Source organism: Schistocerca nitens, chromosome 9, assembly GCF_023898315.1.
Source record: "Schistocerca nitens isolate TAMUIC-IGC-003100 chromosome 9, iqSchNite1.1, whole genome shotgun sequence".
In the NCBI taxonomy this organism is placed as follows: Eukaryota; Metazoa; Arthropoda; class Insecta; order Orthoptera; family Acrididae; genus Schistocerca; species Schistocerca nitens.
The window spans coordinates 151,273,904-151,294,720 of record NC_064622.1 but is presented as its reverse complement, the minus strand read 5'-3'; the positions used below and the strand labels follow the sequence as shown (position 1 = coordinate 151,294,720).

At 42.8% G+C, this 20,817-nt stretch overlaps 1 protein-coding gene across 1 annotated transcript in view; it reads left to right on the top strand.

Annotated features, from left to right (window-relative positions):
* The first annotated feature begins 503 nt into the window (after positions 1–503).
* LOC126203915 (histone-lysine N-methyltransferase PRDM9-like) overlaps positions 504–20,817 on the top strand; it is a 302,991-nt gene continuing 282,677 nt past the window's right edge. The window contains exon 1 of the mRNA XM_049938306.1: positions 504–539. The gene's annotated coding sequence lies outside the window, so the exon portion shown is untranslated. The remainder of the gene's footprint in view (positions 540–20,817) is intronic.

The following is a 20,817-nucleotide window of genomic DNA, read 5'->3' as shown; positions in this document are numbered from 1 at the left end:
TGTTAATATCTAATGTAAATGTAAGTGTAGCCTTTTTCAGAAGTGAAAGTGGATGACAAGCTGTTTAGAAAAGTAGAGAATAGAAGCTTTTGATATGAGGTGCTGCATTAGATGGTTAGATGGAGTAACTAATGAGGTGGTGTTGAACGGAATTGGGGAAGATAGCGATTTATGGCACAGTTCAACAAAAAGAAGAGTCATCAGTTAGTTACAATTGGTAAAGATGTGAAGTACAGAGGCTAAAAAATGTTGAGAGAGATAAAGGGGTACATACAGCAACCAAGTTCAACTGGATGTGTGTTGAAGTAGTTACAGAAAGATGCAGATGTTTGCATGGGATAGACAGGCGTGTAGGGTTGTATCGAACCAGTGGTGGACTGATGACCATATCAGCAGCTGTCGCAACTAACAGAAAACTCCTGCAGTTTGGTTTGTCTTAAGTTTTTGCTGTGTTTAGGCAAAGCAATGGTAATTAAGTGGATGTATGTTTTCTTGCAGGTGACAGAGAGACAAGAGGAGGAAGGTCAATACTCTGACAGGTATTTGCCATTTAGTGCAGAATATGTACATGCATATTTTGTTTTCATTAGACAAAGAACAAAAACAAAAACATCTTAGTAACACTATTGACAGCTTAGACAAAATTAATATTTTACGTCTATTATTGTGCCAGATCTATACATCATTGTTGATGTTATAGCTGTTAAATATTTCTGCTTATTGCATTTGTAGTTCAGACTGAAGTGTTTTTGTTCATATATATTTTTCTCAACAGTAGATGGTTTTGTTGAGTAATTTTTGTTGAAATTTTCATTTTATGTAAATTTGATGGCTTTACTTGACAGTAGTCAATATTAACTGGTTATGAATGTCAGATGGAAGTAAATTGATGTGACTTACCAAATGAAAGTGCTGGCAGGTCGACAGACACACAACAGTGTGCGTGTCTGTCGACCTGCCAGCACTTTCATTTGGTAAGTCACATCATATTTGTTTTTAGATGTATTTTTCCTGCGTGGAATGTTTCCCTCTATTATAATCAGATGGAAGTAACATGGATAAGCGAATGCACATTATAGAGATGGTCATCTTAAAGTGGTACACGTTTGTAGCAAGTAGTGTGGGATAAAATTAATGCTGTTGTAATACAGTGCAATGAACAGGAGAAAAGTGTCATTCAAAACTTTTAGTAAACTATAGTGTGCCGTAAAGGCATCCAGGAGGGAAATTACTGTGATGAATGAAATGCATAGCCTGCAATTTGCTGGACTGGTCACAGATGGAGGAATTGTAATGCAGAGAAAACTTGAAACCAGTATTCCTTCATTTACTAATCCATTTTTAGAGATTTTGGCATAAGCCATCATCAGAATCCTGGTTCAGATAAAAACCAGGGGTTACATGATTGACTGGCAGTGAGTGTCCTCATGTTCATTGCAAGTCAACCATTTAATTATGGAATCATCTGTTTTTTATCTGAACCAGGATTTTGATGACAGCTAACCCTGGAACACGTAAAAATGTATCAATAAATGAAGGAATACTGGTTTCTAGTGTCCTCTGCATTACAGTTTCTTAACATAACATAAGATTATATGGAGGTTACCAGTTAATTGTAATGTCCTTAAGGGAAGTTGTAAGGTGTGGTAGAGTGGTCTGGATGGGAAAAGCGACCATTGCTTGTATTTTATCCTAAAAAGCCCCTTCCTGAGAACTGGTCAGTCTAAAAAAAGCCTTCTCCTTAGAACAGGTCAGAAGGTCAGACTAGTTCGGATATACATCGCCATTGTTATCAGTGAGATTGACAGAGGAAGCAGGTTCCTCCTTTTTTAAGTAAAAACATTTTTGTTTATGAGTAATCTGATGCAAGATAAATCATTTATATTATTCTTGTTACCTCAGCTATAAGGAGAATAATCGTTTTTTTACCATATCAATATTCAATGTCTTCTGGCCTGTTATTTACTTCAGTTTGCAACTTTCTTCTATGGATCACTAATGCCGATATGGCATCTGCACGGGAAAAGTAGCCACACTACTCGTCGGGAAAAGTGGGCAAGATGTTTCCCCTCTGTGACAATTTGGAATTAAGTGGCATTATATAAAACTTTCTCTGTTCTGTTATATTTTGCCTAATACAAAAGACTGCTTAGCATTATTTCGGGATATTGGGGTGTGAAAGTGCGTAGAAAATGTGCCTGGATATCGAAAAAGCAAACACGGGATATTGTTACAGTGGCACTGGTCACAGTGCCCACTTAAGTATGCAAAATTGGTCACCATCAGAAAAATACATATAGCTCCAATATACTATTTTATTTTTCATTTAAATATAAATATAAATAAGTAAATTATTTTTTATTTATTTATTTCGAGTCAAAAACATTACAACAATATTTACAATATATACAATATAACAAATCAGGTCAAATCATAAAAGAACAAACTAAACGGTATTAGCCCAAAATTGTGCAACGGCAGCAGCATTGTCTGAAACATCAACAAGCTCTTGTGTGGAACATGATACAGGACATCTAGGACAGTTAATTAAATGTTTGGTTGTCTGTTCTTCTCCGCAGTCACACAAGGTGGAAGATTCCTTCATGAAGCCCCATTTAAACAGGTTGTCCTTAGTTCGTCCGACGCCACTCCTGAGCCGATTTAGAGACTTCCACACTGTCCAGACTTGATTTCCACCAGGAGGAAGGGTCTCAGAAGGAGTCATCCAATCATTGCTGTCAGATTTTGCTGTCCACTGAGATAGTCCGGCTGCTCCAGTCCGACCGGTGAGAGGTGTAGTAGTTCTCATAAAGCTCCTCCTAGATTTGAGTCTACTAATTGGTGGCTGGTATCCATGTAGCAGGTGATCGGTGTTATGATCTGCTTTATGTCTCTCAAGTTTGGCTGCGACTTCACGCCTTATGTCTGGAGGAGCAATACCTGCTAGTTTATGGAGTTTATCAATAGGTGTAGCTTTGAGGCATCCCGTTACTGTCCTGCAGGTTTCGTTCAGTGCCACATCAACCTGCTTTGCATGAGATGACTTGTACCATACAGGACATGCGTATTCAGCTGCGGAATAGCACAAGGCCAAGGCTGATGTTCTTAGTAGTTTGGGATCTGCACCCCAAACGCTGCCAGTGAGCTTCCGCAGGATGTTGTTACGAGCAGCAACTTTCTGCTTAGTGTTAGTGCAGTGTTTTCTGTAGGTCAACGTTCGATCTAAGGTGACACCCAGATATTTGGGGTAGAAACAATGTTCAAGCTCTTGATCTTCCCAACACACTGTAAGTTTTCTGTAGGCCTCTCGATTGCGTAGGTGGAAAGCACAAACTTGAGTTTTAGTAGGGTTCGGTCTTAAGTTATTGACTCTGTAGTACTCAGATAGGTCCTTGAGAGCAACAGTAAGCTGGTTTTCTACTGTGTCAAAATCTCTGGCTTGTGTGACTAAGGCAAGATCATCTGCATAGATGAAACTCTTTGTAAGAGAAGGTTGAGGCTGGTCATTTGTAAATATGTTGAACAATATGGGGGAAAGGACACTACCCTGAGGCAAGCCATTCCTTTGACTTCTCCATCTACTCCTTCTTCCTTGGAACTCCACATAGAATCGCCGGTTTTCCAAAAGTGTCTGCACAGTTCTGGTGAAATTAATGTCTCTAGTGATGTAGTAGACTTTGTGCAATAATTGTCGATGTTGAATGGTGTCATATGCTGCTGTGAGATCCACGAAGACAGCCCCGGAAATGTATCCTTTTTCATATCCCTCTTCAATATGTTCAGTCAGATTAAGGACTTGTGCTGTACAATTCTTTCCAGGTCGGAAACCTGCTTGTTGAGGTATGAGTTGTTTTTCAACAATGGGAGTGAGTCTATTTAGTAACATTCTTTCATAGATTTTATACAAATGGCAAAGGAGCGAAATCGGTCGGTAGTTCTTGGGATCAGCTGCACCCTTTCCAGGTTTTAGTAAGGGAATAACTTTAGTTTTCCTCCAGATGGCAGGGATCTGTTTCCGCTTCAGGCACTTATTTTGAACACCTACGTAGGTAACTATCCTGTGTCAGTGATGGCAGCTAACTAGTCCGTCATTGCTGCAGTGTAAGCATGAGTAGTCTTGAAACCATATCTACACAATACTGGTATTAAAATGTGATATTTTTAGACATCTGTCCGGAGGCAAAACAAAAATTGTGTGATTGGTTCCAAAAATTCAGTTCTAGTGGTCCCCAGGGGACTTATAACTCTTTTGTAAGTATGTTATTGGTGGACACAGTGCCCTGAGAGAGCTTGCAGTACTTCTTTCCTTTTTGCGCTGCAAGTCTAACCTATGATTGCTCTTTTCCACCCTTAAGGTGTGCAGCCAAAAATGAGGTACAGGTCTAGTGATCCTGGGCTTTATAAGCTGGAGGTCAGCCAGCATTGCCAGCCCTCTTAGCATCTGTCAGTGACCACCATGAGACATGATGGTGGAGTGTTGTTCATCTTTGAGAGCATGGGTCTTGGATTAACTACAACTTTGCTTCCGCCATTTGCCAATAGGTGGCAACAATGTTAAGTAGCGGGCAAAAGAAACAGATCGCAGACACCAGGCAGTTAGCTTGGACCTCGTTCAACATAACCTCATTCAAACATTAGTAGATTTGTCTCTGCATCATAAAGTAGTTCTTGATAGAAAATGTCAGTTTACGAGCCTAATTCTAATCATTTGCAGGAGGTCTTACTGTTTTGTTTCAATATGAAGAAAACAGTGGATGAGTCTCATCAAATGCTCTCAGGCATGTGTGGTAAGGACACTATTAGTGAAAGAATGTGTCGTGAGTGGTTTCAACGCATAAAGAATGGTATTTTTAACATCGTAGACCAGCATTGTGGTGGAAAAGAGAATGTTTATGAAGATACAGCTTTGGAGACATTGCTCAGTGAAGACTCTCCTCAAACTCGAGTAGAATTGGCATGATTAGTGGGAGTGACACAGCAAGCCATTTCAAAACATCCCAAGGCTATGGGCATGACTTGGAAAGAAGGATCTTGGGTCCCATGTGACCTGGAACCAAGAGATGTTGAATGGCGTTTGTGTGTTTGTGAACAGTTGCTTCAGAGGCAAAAACAGAAGGGATTTCTGCGTCACATTCTGACTGGGGATGAAAAATGGGTTCATTACGATAACCCTAAATGCAAAAAATCATGGGGATATGCCGGCCATGCTTCCATGTTGACCACCAAACCAAATATTCACAGCTCCAAGATCATTCTCTGCATTTGGTGGGACCAGCTCAGCGTTGTGTACTAGGAGGTGTTAAAACCAAGTGACACAATCACAGGTGCTTGTTATCAAATGCAGTTAATGCATTTGAGCAGAGCATTAAAAGCTCAATACAGTGAGAGGCACAATAAAGTGATTTTGCAGCATGACAATGCTCGACCCCACTTTGCAAAAGAGGTCAAAACGTACTCGGAAATGTTAAAATGGGAAGTCCTACCCCACCTGCTGTATTCTCCAGACATTTCTCCCTCTGACTATCACCTGTCTAGATCATAGATCAGTGTCGCATGGCCTGGCAGACCAACACTTCCAATCTCATGAAGAAGTCACAAATTGGATCGATTCGTGGATTGCTTCAGAAGATGAACAATTTTTTCAACACAGGATTCGTACACCACCTGAAAGATGGGAGAAAGTAGTGGGCAGTGATGGAAAATACTTTGAATGATACATGTGTAACCAATTTGTTTAATTAAAGCCTCAAATGTCGGGGAAAAAATGGCAGAAGCAAAGTTGTACACCTTGTAGATAAATCTCAAGGATGGTGAAAACCTACCTCAACACACTCAACCTGTGATGAAGCAAGACGGGATAATTTTACTTCCCCTCTTTTTTGCCATCTGCCTCCTTAAAATTAATTTTGTTCTTCACTAATTACCATTAACTTATGTGAGTATAATCTGCATTTTCATAAAAGAGAGAGGAACATTTAATAGTATTCTTAAAGGATCTATTTGTCTCTATTTGAAAACATGTTACCAAAGCCAGCTCTTATTTAATTCCAAAGTAATTAAGAATGTCGTTCAAACTAATGTTTGCTTACTTGTATTTGTTAATTTCATGATTCAAATGAATAATTTGGCCTAACTCTTGTTTTAGAAGAAACTGTTAAAAAGGTGGAATTTTTCAATATATTCAGTTAATTTAATGAGTTATATTTTAATTGTAATTTCTGTAAATTAAACATCGAACAATGTGAAGTTTCAGTACCTAATATTTTGAGGATATATAAGGGCCCAATTTTTGGTCCAGAGACAGTCAGTCCATGGCAGAGTTTCAGACGAGAAACCTGTGTTGACTAGAACAATAACAACAATGCTTCAACTTAACTGTGAAATAAGTGTTACACAATTAGGCTGTGTGTTAAAACAATGACAGTGTCTGCTCCAAACATATCTTTCTATTCTCCAAAAACTGTGAACTTTTGTGGTTAGGTTTTTACTGCTCATAGATGTTCAATAGTAAAGTATTGTAGCAGTATGTGGATATTTGCATGCAAACTATTAATGAGGCTTATGGACAGTTAAAACAATAGTGCACTGGCCATATATAACTGTGTATTTTGGGGGCTGTGAACGGTGAAAGTAAACCACTGTGAAACACAACTGTGCAGCTGTCGGCTACCTTATTTAAAGTAGTCAGTGTTATACTTCCACTCCAATTTTTCAGCCAGTATCACAATGCAGTACGTCAACACCAAGGACAACAAACAAAGAAATAAAGAAGGCAGACTGCCACAAACCTCAAGAAGTGCTACATGCTGAGAGTGGTTGTTGACGGAAAATAGTCAATAGTGGGCAACCTCTGCAGCAGCTGCTGTACCACACATGTGTGGGGCTTATCAAGGAAAGTAGAGCTTTGCCTGGATAGACAATTATTTCCCTAGTGCCTTGTGGCAAAGAAATGGTTCTTAATCGAACTCTTTATGGAAAGGATGGGCCATCAGGAGGTACTAACACCCATCCAATAAAAAGAGCTCAGGTGGACACTACTCCTGAGAAAACACACCACCATACAAATTACTGCGAAAAAAGGGAGCAGGTCACAAGCTTGCCAAAATTTATTTATAGTAGTTAAGAGAGATGAGTAATTCTTTGAATAGATCTTGCTTTTCTGCATTTGTAAAGCTTCAGAAGCCATTGCTGGGGTCTTGGAAAGGGCTCGTGTGACTTTGAAATGGCACTCTATTGGTCAAAACTGTTGGGGTCCAAAAATATTTTTGGATAACCTATTTTAAATGAAATGCATAAAACTCTTAATTTCTTCTGAGGGGTAGTTAGCTGCCATGATATAATGGAAACTGATCCAAACTTATTATAGAAAGAATTTTGAAGTGTTATCACAGAGGCAAGAAAAAGCTGCAACCTTTTCAGGAACTGAAGGTAATGAGGAGAACGTGGTTTGGTGAAGTTAAGAAAGCTTTCAAATCTATGCAGTCTCCAGAATTCATTACATTGTTTGCATTAGCTCTTAAAAATCGATTGTAATGTCTCAAACCAAATTCAACCATCAGAGTTGGTCACAGATAATGTACTTGAAAAGGAATAGTTTCCTCTTACCCCCAAAAATGCTCTGAGACCAATGGGCCATAAAAGAAACATTCACCATCAAGAAGTTAGAAAGGTTAGCATTCTTGTCCATGAACACTACAGTCTCCAAGTGAACAACAAAATTAAGTGAAAAACTGACTAAAATGTAAGAAATTCGTATTAAAACCGTTGAATTATAGAGTACTGTCACTTTGCGATGGAAAAGGCAACATTGTGGACATAAATGTCTCCAAGGAGGAATCAAAAAGGCTTAGTACATATTCCATAACATCTCTTGCACAGCACCTCAGTGAAACATGAGCTGATTCAAAACACGTGTGGGTGAGCTGAATCTTGTAATACAGAAATGCTATGGTGTTTGGGTCATTCGGAGAGACACCTGAAAACAATTGATGCCACTGTCACCCCCCCTCTCCAATCTCCTCCCGGTCTTCTCCCTATGCTCCACTGCAGTGGGGCCCTACATTCTCCACAGGAAAGATTACCTTTTTTTGAATAATGTTATATTCACCAAACAGTATTGGTTTCATGGTGCGAAAGATAAGTGTGGCAGGAAGAGAACCTCCTACTACTGAAAGGAGTCACTGCTATTGAGGTGGCTTCCTTGCACACAGCAACTCCACAGCCTCATCATAGGGCCAAATAGGTGTTGGCACTCTACAGCAAAACCAAAGGCAACACAGATTAACAACAAATTACAATAATTAATTAAGAGAAAATATATATGCATTATGTATCTTGAGTGTGAAGAACAGGTGTGGCAAGGTTGTTAAGAATTCACTTGCACTGAATTAACTTGGAACATTTCTCTAGTACTGAATCGAGTGAAGCTTTGGAGACTATCAGAGTGGTTACTGAAAAAGGAGGAATTGTACCAAACTGAGTTTTGGACTCGAAAATATGTTGGAATACCTTCACTGGAAAGGTAAAGACACTGAAGTGGCCTTTGTGGACTTACCAAAGCTTACAGTTCTGTAGACAGGAATGTGTTAATTGTCTTTAATGCTAGAAGACTGGATGCAGTAACACACAAATTAGTAGTAGACATTTTGAAAGGCAAAACTGCTAGGCTCAGGTGCTGAAGCAGTGTAAGACGACTTTCAAATAAGGGCATGAGTTTGACAAGGAGACTGACTGTCACCAGTTCTGTTCAGTTTGTTGCTGGATGAAATGGTCCAGCAGTGGAGTAAGGTGAACAACCCTATGGCTGTTAAAGGTTACATATTAGGTACAAAATAAAACTTAGTACAATAGTTGACTGCCTAGCCTTTGCCAATGATATGGTACTGCTACGTGAGAATGAAGATGATGCTACAAGTGTAAAACTTTACTTCTGCCATTTTTTCCCCAACAAATGAAACAAATTGGTTACACATGTATCATTCAAAGTATTTTCTGTCTCTGGCCACTACTTTCTCCCATCTTTCGTGTGGTGTACGAATCCTGCATTGAAAAAATTGATCATCTTTTGAAGCAATCCACGGATCGATCCAATTTGTGACTTCATGAGATCGGGAGAGTTGGTCAGCCAGGCCATGCGCGATTGATCTAGACAGGTGGTAGTCAGAGGGAGCAATGTCTGGAGAATACAGCAGGTGGGGTAGGACTTCCCATTTTAACATTTCCAAGTATGTTTTGACCTCTTTTGCAAAGTGGGGTCGAGCGTTGTCATTCTGCAAAATCACTTTATCGTGCCTCTCACTGTATTGTGCTTTTAATGCTCTGCTCAAATGCATTAATTGCGTTCGATAACAAGCACCTGTGATTGTTTCACTTGGTTTAAACACCTCATAGTACACAACGCTGAACTGGTCCCACCAAATGCAGAGAATGATCTTGGAGCCGTGAATATTTGGTTTGGTGGTCAACATGGAAGCATGGCCAGCATATCCCCACGATTTTTTGCATTTAGTTATTGTAATGAACCCATTTTTCGTCCCTGGTCTCAATGTGTGCAGAAATCCCTTCTGTTTTTGCCTCTGAAGCAACTGTTCACAAACACACAAACACCGTTCAACGTCTCTCTGTTTTAGCTCACACAGGACCCAAGTTCCTTCTATCTGAATCATGCCCATAGCCTTGAGACGTTTTGAAATGGCTTGCTGTGTCACTCCCACTAATTGTGCCAATGCTTATAGAGTTCGACACGAGTCTTCACTCAGCAATGTCTTTCAATTTTGCATCTTTGAAAACATTCTCTCTTCCACCACAATGCTGGTCTACGACATTAAAATCGCCGTTCTTGAAGCATTGAAACCACTCACAACATGTTATTTCACTAATAGCATCCTTATCATACATATTTGAGAGCATTTGATGAGACTCATCCACTGTTTTCTTCATATTGAAACAAAACAGTAAGACCTCCCGCAAATGACGAGAATTAGGCTTGTAAACTGATATTTTCTATCAAGAACAACTTTATGATGCAGACACAAATGTTTGAATGAGGTTATGTTGACTGAAGTCTAAGTAACTGCCTGATGTCTGCGATGTGTTTCTTTCAACCGCTACGTACTGTTGTTGTTGCCACCTATCGGCAAATGGAGGAAGCAAATGTGTACACCTTGTAAAAGGGCAATGAAGCTGTAGTTGCAGTAGAAGCTGGCCTCAAGACAGCACACAATAAGACCAATGTCCTGAATGCAGAGACCAACTGTAAGATCAAAGGTCAAGAGAATGAAGAGATGTTGGGAAGAAAGATGATGTACTGAGCAAGTCACCTGTGATCCTAAAAGGTCGAAACAAACTTAATAATAATAATAATCAGCCAGGACTGTCTTTTAATGGCACCATTCTCCATTTCAATCCACCAGTTAGGTTTCTGGGGCCCATAATTGATAAAATTCCCACATGGCTACCACACTTGTGGGACCTCAAAATGAGAGAACTTAAAACTTTAAACTTTTATTAATGTGTCTGAGTCTGGAGTGCAGATGGAATTGGGTATGTGGGGGACAGTTCTGGCACAAAGTAGGTCACCGATGAAGTCATGGGATTTCCCCATCCTTACCGACACCCTCATCCTCATCTGACAAAAGCCAATTGCTCTTTGTATAAAATGGCAGGAATTCAAATTTTGGTGGGAAAAAAAGAGCTCAATTCCGCTATTGTGTTTCCCATGGAAGGAAGGCTGTTGTCTCAATTATAAATTGGTGGGAAATTCAAAACGGAGGATTTTTGTGCTAGAGTACTGGCCCTGGCTCTATGCTGTCACAATCTGAGACTTCGAATATGAGCACCAGCTGTAGTATGACATCAAAATCTAAGATGTTTGACCTGGAATACAAGATGGCAACCAGGGGGTACTGTGGCAGCTCTGTGCCATCACAATCCAGTTAAGACCTGTTGGATTGTTGTAACTGTGTGGAATTCTGGCATACTAGCCCAGAGGTGGAATACTGATCATGGTTCTACAACATCACAATTAGTGCTATACCTCCAAGTGTTTGACTGATTACGGGTAAGTTACTACATGGGGGTCTAAGCCACTTGTATCTGGCCCCACATGACTGTTTGGTCATGTACTCGCTCCATGTCTGATGTCTGGATTCTAAGCCTGTGAATAACCGAGCATGGCATGTCTTTGATGACGTCTTACCTTGCCTCACTGCACCACACAAATTGGACACCCCCCCTCCCCCCCTCTCAACACCCCCATTGCCCTTTCTTTTGTTTTTTCCTCTCGCTTCCTCTTTCTTCTCACGTAGAGATGTTGGGTCTAGATACCTGCTATTGTACGTCATGCATACTAGTTACTTACAAACTTATTTTTCCCTCATCAAAAGGAACCATGCTTGTAACTGCATTATTCAACTCGCCTCACTCTCATTGTCTTTGGCACTGCAAATTTGTTGAAGTTTGTAAAACCAAAGAACAACTAACTTGATTCTAGGTTCTTTTTGCCTTCTAATTTGTCTGTGCCTTCTTTAAATGATTTTGTGAAATCTATAATTTTTCCTGAAAGTTCAGTCTTATATCCCTGTAATCTGTTAGCAGAATTCTTATCCTTTAGTAAAGCAGTAACTTGTTTATACTGAGTGTGTAAGGACGATAGCATTTTCAACAAGGTGTGTTCAAAAAATTCCAGAACTTTGTCCACAAAATTTTTCTGCACTTACTTTTTATGTATTGTGTATAGTCTCCTTCGAAATACTCTCCTTCACAATTGATACACCGCTCCCAATGCCATTTACACTTCTGGAAGCAGTCTTGGTATTCGTCTTGCTGGATCGTGCAATGTGCCTTCTGGGAATTTCCTTTTATCTCATCTATCATTGCAAATCTTCGTCCTTTCAATGGGGTTTTCAGTATTAGACTGTTCCCTTCTCCCATTTTCTTGTAGGCATTGCAACATGTCCTGATAGTACCACCAGTTATCAGTTTTTCTGTGTGGCACGAATTCATGATAAACTAATACTTCAAAGTCGAAGAAAAACCATCAGCATGGCTGTGACATTTGACGTGACCTGACGAGCTTTTTTTGTCTTGGAGAACCTTTCCTGGCCCATTGTGAAGACTGAACATTGGTGTCAACATCATAACTATTGACCCACGTCTCATCACCAGTTATGATTATCTTAAGGAACATCTCATTCTCATTTGCACAATCCGAAAGCTCTTCACAGATTGTGAGGCTAAGGTCTTTCTGGTGTTGACTCATATGGTGTGGGTCAAACTCGGCAGCAACATGATGCATTCCAAGATGCTGTCACGATTTCATAGCATTATCCAAGTAAAATGTTACATTCTTCTGCAATATCTCAGACAGTCAGTCTTCGATTGGTATGCACTATTTCATTGATGTTCCCAACATGAGCATCAAAGGGCGTCCTAAACGAGGGTCATCTTTAACTTCCATCTGGCCATTCTTAAACCATGTGAACCATTCATAACACCAAGCACAGATTAAGCACTTACCACCATAGGCTTCCTGCATCATTTAATGTGTCTCTGTAAAGGTTTTCTAGAGTTTCACTGCAAAATTTAGTGTAGACCCATTGCTTCTCTAACTCTGGCATCTTGAAATTCACAAACTGTGCAACACAGCATTCTCAAGATAGCACTGAACAATAACTAACAGACGTACAACAATGAAGCTTCTGGCAGTTACACATTATACGCTGACGTGTGCAGGGATGCCAACTGCATTTCGTTCCAACACACAATTGCCACAAAATAACGAGTGATGCAGAAATGTTTTTGAACAAACCTTGTTCAAGCTGTTCCTGCGTGTGCTGAACTTTTGTTTCAGATATGAGTATAGGCCATATTTCTTCATGTCAGTCTGCAGTATTTTATTGTTTTTGTGATGTTTATGTGACATCATTTAAGAAGAAGATATCTTCATTACAAGTATGGCTAAGTACTTATATACAATGAGCAGCACAAGGAAGCCTCTTGTGATTTTCCATTTAAGCTTTGGATATACTGAACAAGCCACCTGTGATCCTAAAAAGTCTAAACAACTCTGACAACAACAACAACAACAACAACAACAACAGTGAGCCATAACTGTGTTTTAGTGGCACCATTCTCCATTTCAATCAACCAGTTAGGTTCTTGGGGCTCATATTCGATAAAATTCCGACATGGCTACCACATTCGCGACACCTTAAAGCATCAGACTTTTTAATGTGTCTTAGCCTGGGGTGCAGATGGAATAAGGTATGAGGGGACAGTCTGGACAGGGACAAAAACAAAATTATGCAACATGTCCCACGAAATGTTCATATTAGTCATCCTCTCTTCTGTGTCTTTCACAATATTTACTCCCGCCAGCTTAACGTCCAGGAATTGTTGTAAATAAAATGTTATTTGTGGGAGACCAATCTATGTTTATGTAATGTACTGTAAGTGTCAAATAGCGCCTCTTACTGTAGGAATCAGTCCACACATCAACTGTCATGTAACATGTTTTATTGGCAGCTTCCTTAATAACAGAAGGCTTTATCCCTTCCTGAATTGCAGTTGCCTGTTCCTTGAAGTGCCTACTTACAGAAGTGGAACATGGCATTCCATCTGAAACATTGATTTCTTTATAATGTTTCTTTGAAACATTCATCATAAACAGTACCAAAAGATGTCATTTCTATAGCATTCATTACAAAACTGTGTTTCTTTAAATATGTTGGTCCCGACTGGAAACACAGTAATGCAGATCAGTTTATGCCCAGGATGTACCCAGTAGACTTTGCAGTTTTGTTTAAAACCAACAGAAATTTATTCCATACTTAGCTTTTTACACCCTCCTGTTTCTTCTGTGTGTATGCATTGGTTTCAGTTTTACTTCTTACTGAAGTGGCTTTCTCACACTACATGATAACAAGCACACAACTAGTGAGCAGCCTGTGCTACATATAGCTATGCACAGATAAAGTCATGTTTAATGTTTTTGGAATCTTAACATTACGTAGGATTTGGTCATGGCCCCTATGCTCGGTCATTATGACTAGTGTGGGCAGCCTATCCAGCTAGGTTGTGCTCAGCCCATCCCACATTTTGTGCTCACTTAGTCATGTGGGACTCTGATCACAATCCTGCTCAGACCTGTTGGGCTTTTTGTAATAGTGTGGAATTCTACAACTACATCTACATCCATACTTCGCAAGCCACCTGACGGTGTGTGGCGGGGGGTACTTTAAGTACCTCTATTGGTTCTCCCTTCTATTCCAGTCTCGTATTGTTCCTGGAAAGAAAGATTGTCAATATGCATCTGTGTGGGCTCTAATCTCTCTGATTTTATCCTCATGGTCTCATCATGAGATATATGTAGGAGGGAGCAATATACTGTTTGACTCCTCGACGAGTATGTTTGCGAAACTTCAATGAAAGCCCGTACCGAGCTATTGAACGTCTCTCCTGCAGAGTCTTCCACTGGAGTTTATCTATCATCTCCGTAACACTTTCACGATTACTAAAAGATCCTGAACGAAGCATGCTGTTCTCCGTTGGATCTTCTCTCTCTCTTCTATCAACCCTATCTGGTACGGATCCCACACTGGTGATTAATATTCAAGCAGTGGGCGAACAAGTGTACTGTAACCTACTGCCTTTGTTTTCGGATTGCATTTCCTTAGGATTCTTCCAATGTATCTCTGTCTGGCATCTGCTTTACCGACGATAAACATTATATGATCATTCCATTTTAAATCACTCCTAATGCTTACTCCCAGATAATTTATGGAATTAACTGCTTCCAGTTGCTGACCTGCTATATTGTAGCTAAATGATAAAGAATCTTTCTTTCTATGTATTTGCAACACATTACACTTGTCTACATTGAGATTCAATTGCCATTCCCTGCACCATGCGTCAATTAATTGCAGATCCTCCTGCATTTAAATACAATTTTCCATTGTTACAACCTCTCAATATACTACAGCATCATCCGCAAAAAGCCTCAATGAACTTCCAATGTTATCCAAAATGTCATTTATATATATTGTGAACAGAAACGGTCCTACAACACTCCCCTGCAGCACACCTGAAATCGCTCTTACTTCAGAAGACTTCTCTCCATTGAGAATGACATGCTGTGTTCTGTTATCTAGGAACTCTTCAATCCAATCACACAATTGGTCTGATAGTCCATATGCTCTTACTTTGTTCATTAAACGACTGTGGAGAACTGTATCAAACGCCTTGCAGAAGTCAAGAAAGACGGCATCTACCTGGGAACCCGTGTCTATGGCCCTCTGAGTCTCGTGGACAAATAGCGTGAGCTGGGTTTCACACGATCGTCGTTTCAAAACCCATGCTGATTCCTACAGAGTAGATTTGTAGTCTCCAGAAAAGTCATTATACTCGAACATAATACATATTCCAAAATTCTACAACTGATCGACGTTAGAGATATAGGTCTGTAGTTCTGCACATCTGTTCAATGTCCCTTCTTGAAAACTGGGATGACCTGTGCCCTTGTCCAATCCTTTGGAATGCTATGTTCTTCTAGAGACCTACGGTACACCGTTGCAAGAAGGGGGGCAAGTTCCTTCGCGTATTAGATGTAAAATCGAACTGGTATCCCACAAAGTCCACTGGCCTTTCCTCTTCTGAGTGATTTTAATTGTTTTTCGATACCTACCATTTTGTCATCCGTGTGACAGTCTAGAGAAGGAACTATAGTGCAGTCTTCCTCTGTGAAACAGCTTTGGAAAAAGACATTTAGTATTTCGGCCTTTAGTCTGTCATCCTCTGTTTCAGTACCATTTTAGTCACAGTGTGCCTGGACATTTTGTTTTGATCCACCTACCACTTTGACATAAGACCAAAATTTCATAGGATTTTCTGCCAAGTCAGTACATAGAACTTTACTTTCAAATTCAATGAACGCCTCTCGTATAGCCCTCCTCACACTACATTTTACTTTGTGTAATTTTTGTTTGTCTGCAAGGCTTTGGCTATGTTTATGTTTGCTGTGAAGTTCCCTTTGCTTTCATAGCAATTTTCTAACTCAGTTGTTGTACCACAGTGGCTCTTTTCCATCTCTTATGATCTTGCTTTCCACATGCTCATGTAATGCATATTGTACGATGGTTTTGAACTTTGTCCACTGATCCTCAACACTATCTGGACTTGACATAAAACTTCTGTGTTGAGCCGTCAAGTACTCTGAAATCTGCTTTTTGTCACTTTTGCTAAACAGAAAAATCTTCCTACCTTTGTTAATATTTCTATTTACGGCTGAAAGCAGTGATGCTGTAAATGCTTTTTGATTGCTGATTCCCTGTTCTGCGTTAACTGTTTCAAATAGATCGGATCTGTTTGTCACCAGAAGGTCTAATATGTTATCGCCACGAGTCGCTTCTCTGTTTAACTGCTCAAGCCCCCAGGGGCTCAGCATTCATTTGCTGAGTACGGGCTTGGTGACCCCGGGTTCCTGAGCTGGGGACTGGTCAGTGCCGCCAGTCTCCTGTCACCGTAACCCCCGGACATGCTTCAGCGACCACTGTATGGTGCGGCGGTGGAATGTTGTGTGTTGCGGGAAATGGTAATCTTGGCTTGACCGCCTGGATTGTGAGGAAGGTCAACCTCTATAAAAAACCCTCCATCTTACGGTGTGCTGCGCGCCTATATGATGCATGGCTGTTGGGGTGGAACAGTCGCAAGCGGGCAACCTCTGGGGCACCTGCCACACCCCAGTTGTATAAGGCTTACTCAGGCACGCGGGGCTCTGTCTGAGTGGACCTTTAGTTCCGTAGCTGCTCGTGGGACCGCAATAGACCCTTCAACCTCTACATTTCCCCCTACCAGTGGACTGGGTGGGACACTGGTAGGAAAACACCCCATTGAAAAAGCGACTTCGTGCTGCGAGTCCTCCAGCGCCTGGTGTTACTAGAGATTTATCAGACTGTCGTAACAGAGCACATGCTGATAACCGGAATGTGTTTTTAATTGTCAAACGGAAGGAGGGTAGCTTTGAGAGGGTTTCTCCCTTTTACATCCACAAGGATCTTGAGGGAATTCCAGGAACACTGATATCTGTGAAGCGACTGCGCAATGGGACTCAGTTAGTTGAGACTTCTAGTTCCTGTCAAGTCACTTCTCTTCGGAAAGCAACCTGTCTCGGAGAGTACGCTATCGAGACCGAGCTCCAGTCCACTTTGAACTACACTCCTGGAAATTGAAATAAGAACACCGTGAATTCATTGTCCCAGGAAGGGGAAACTTTATTGACACATTCCTGGGGTCAGATACATCACATGATCACACTGACAGAACCACAGGCACATAGACACAGGCAACAGAGCATGCACAATGTCGGCACTAGTACAGTGTATATCCACCTTTCGCAGCAATGCAGGCTGCTATTCTCCCATGGAGACGATCGTAGAGATGCTGGATGTAGTCCTGTGGAACGGCTTGTCATGCCATTTCCACCTGGCGCCTCAGTTGGACCAGTGTTCGTGCTGGACGTGCAGACCGCGTGAGACGACACTTCATCCAGTCCCAAACATGCTCAATGGGGGACAGATCCGGAGATCTTACTGGCCAGGGTAGTTGACTTACACCTTCTAGAGCACGTTGGGTGGCACGGGATACATGCGGACGTGCATTGTCCTGTTGGAACAGCAAGTTCCCTTGCCGGTCTAGGAATGGTAGAACGATGGGTTCGATGACGGTTTGGATGTACCGTGCACTATTCATTGTCCCCTTGACGATCACCAGTGGTGTACGGCCAGTGTAGGAGATCGCTCCTCACACCATGATGCCGGGTGTTGGCCCTGTGTGCCTCGGTCGTATGCAGTCCTGATTGTGGCGCTCACCTGCACGGCGCCAAACACGCTTACGACCATCATTGGCACCAAGGCAGAAGCGACTCTCATCGCTGAAGACGACACGTCTCCATTCGTCCCTCCATTCACGCCTGTCGTGACACCACTGGAGGTGGGCTGCACGATGTTGGGGCGTGAGCGGAAGACGGCCTAACGGTGTGCGGGACCGTAGCCCAGCTTCATGGAGACGGTTGCGAATGGTCCTCGCCGATACCCCAGGAGCAACAGTGTCCCTAATTTGCTGGGAAGTGGCGGTGTGGTCCCCTACGGCACTGCATAGGATCCTACGGTCTTGGCGTGCATCCGTGCGTCGCTGCGGTCCGGTCCCAGGTCGACGGGCACGTGCACCTTCCGCCGACCACTGGCGACAACATCGATGTACTGTGGAGACCTCACGCCCCACGTGTTGAGCAATTCGGCGGCACGTCCACCCGGCCTCCCGCATGCCCACTATACGCCCTCGCTCAAAGTCCGTCAACAGCACATACGGTTCACGTCTACGCTGTCGCGGCATGCTACCAGTGTTAAAGACTGCGATGGAGCTCCGTATGCCACGGCAAACTGGCTGACACTGACGGCGGCGGTGCACAAATGCTGCGCAGCTAGCGCCATTCGACGGCCAACACCGCGGTTCCTGGTGTGTCCGCTGTGCCGTGCGTGTGATCATTGCTTGTACAGCCCTCTCGCAGTGTCCGGAGCAAGTATGGTGGGTCTGACACACGGGTGTCAATGTGTTCTTTTTTCCATTTCCAGGAGTGTATAATAAGGGTGTTGTGACATGTAGGGACTTGGTGGATATCCCCAAAGACGAGCTGAAATCTGAGTGGGCTGACGAAGGTATTGTTGACGTGCAGCATATTATGAAATGAGTCGATGGGGACCTAGTCAAATCAGACTCGTTTATTCTTACGTTCAATTGCCCGAGACTCCCAGAGTATGTTAAAGCGGGTTTCTTACGTTTGCCAGTACGGCCATGTTTCCCCAACCCAATGCGCTGTTTTAAATGTCAGCGCTTTGGGCATACTACGTTGGGGTGCAATGGGATAGCCACTTGTAGTAAATGTGGTCAGCCAGCCCATGAAGCAGCCGATTATTCATCGCCTGTGAAGTGCGTGAATTGCTCTGGGAGTCACCCTGTCTGGAGCTGGGTCTGCCCCATCTATCTCGAAGAACGGAAGATACAGGAGATCAAAACGTCTAAGCGCATCCCCTATGGTGAGGCCAAGAAGCTCTTTAAGGCCATGCAGCCTCCTGTGTTTACATCATTTTTCGCTTCTGCTCTGCAGAAACCGGTACACTTGGCCACTGTTGCTACACAAACAGAGGTTGCTAGTGTCAGCACTAATACCTGCATTTGCCAGTGCACTTGTGCTGCTGCGGTTGTGTTGCAACCTGCAGCTCTCTCCACAACGTCGGACAAGGCCGTGGTTGCTGACATTGGGGTACTTACTGCCTCTCCCCATATGGCGCCTTCTGCCCAAGCGAGTAAAGCTCCAACTGTTGACAAGATTCTCATTCTAAGCCCCCCAAGACAAAGACGCTGAAGGTGAAGGTTTTGCCACCTGTGGAGACTAGTCAGGGTTGGTCCGATGACGAGGCCATCATACTGTCTGCCATCTCCCTTGGGTCGCCATCGGAGCTGATGGACATTGATGTCGACCGGGCCAGTATGGGCTCCTCCAAAGCACAGAGGCAGGGTGAAAGTTCAGCCACCCTGATTACTGGCTCCCATATTACAGTGGAACCTGAATGGGTTCAGAACACATGTGGCCAAATTAAAACTCCTTGTACGAGAGTGCCCCTTGTGCTTATGTCTTCAAGAGACACATTTTCGAGCCACTGATGCTCCTTTACGGGGCTATACCGTGTATCAACAAGATGATCCTGATGAGGGAAAGGGCAAAGGGTGGTGTTGCAGTTTTTGTCCGTGACATGCATCTGAGCTCTCTCTCGTTACGGACTTGCAAGCAGTTGCAGTTGACCTTCTTGTGGGGCGGAGGTTCACAATCTGTTCCGTTTACTTACCGCCTCAGGATGCAATAGACTCTGAGGCTCTCACAGACCTTATTAGCCAACTCCCCCGCCCATTTCCCCTTCTGCGGGACTTCAGTGCTCATAATGTCTTATGGGGTTCTACGACTACTTGCCCCAGGGGTCGCGTTCTGAAAAGCCTCATGACGTCCGATGAACTGTGCATCCTCAACTCTGGTGCTCCCACTCATTGCTGTACTGCTTCAGGGTTGTCGTCAGGTATTGACCTTTCCTTTTGCTTTCCAGCACTCGTGGATTCTGCTCTGAGGGAGGTTGCTGCTGACCTCCATTCTAGTGACCACTTCCCCCTTTGGATTCGCCTCCTGGATGAGGCTGTGGCATTACCAGTGCCGCCCACGTGACACCTCTGCAGAGCTGACTGGACACTTTTCAGCCATTTGGCTGTTTTGGAACACCGTGCCAGCGTCCACGAATGGGTTGACCATGTTACGCTCGAGATCTCCCATGCTGCTGAATTGTCGATCCCACGGTCCTCAGGTCATCCCAAGAGGCATCCTGTCCCTTGGTGGACCACTGAGTGCCGCTCAGCCATCCGAGCCCACCGTGCAGCTCTGAGCTGCTTCAAGTGCCGTCCCTCAGCTGACAATCTTGCGGCCTTTCATGTGGCAAGGGCCAAGGCGCGGCGAGTGATTAAAGAGAGCAAACGACGGTTATGGCAATCGTTCTTGAACTCCATCTCCCGCTCCACTAGTTCTACGAAAGTATGGGAAGCCATCAGGAGGATTTCTGGGAAACGCAGCCAACTACCTGTCACGGCATTGCTGCATCAGGGATGTCTCCTCACGGCGCCGAGAGACATTGCCCAGACACTGGCCATGCATTTTGCGGAATCTACTGCCACTATTATCTGTGATCCAGATTTCTGCCGCTACCGCACTGCCATCGAGAGGGG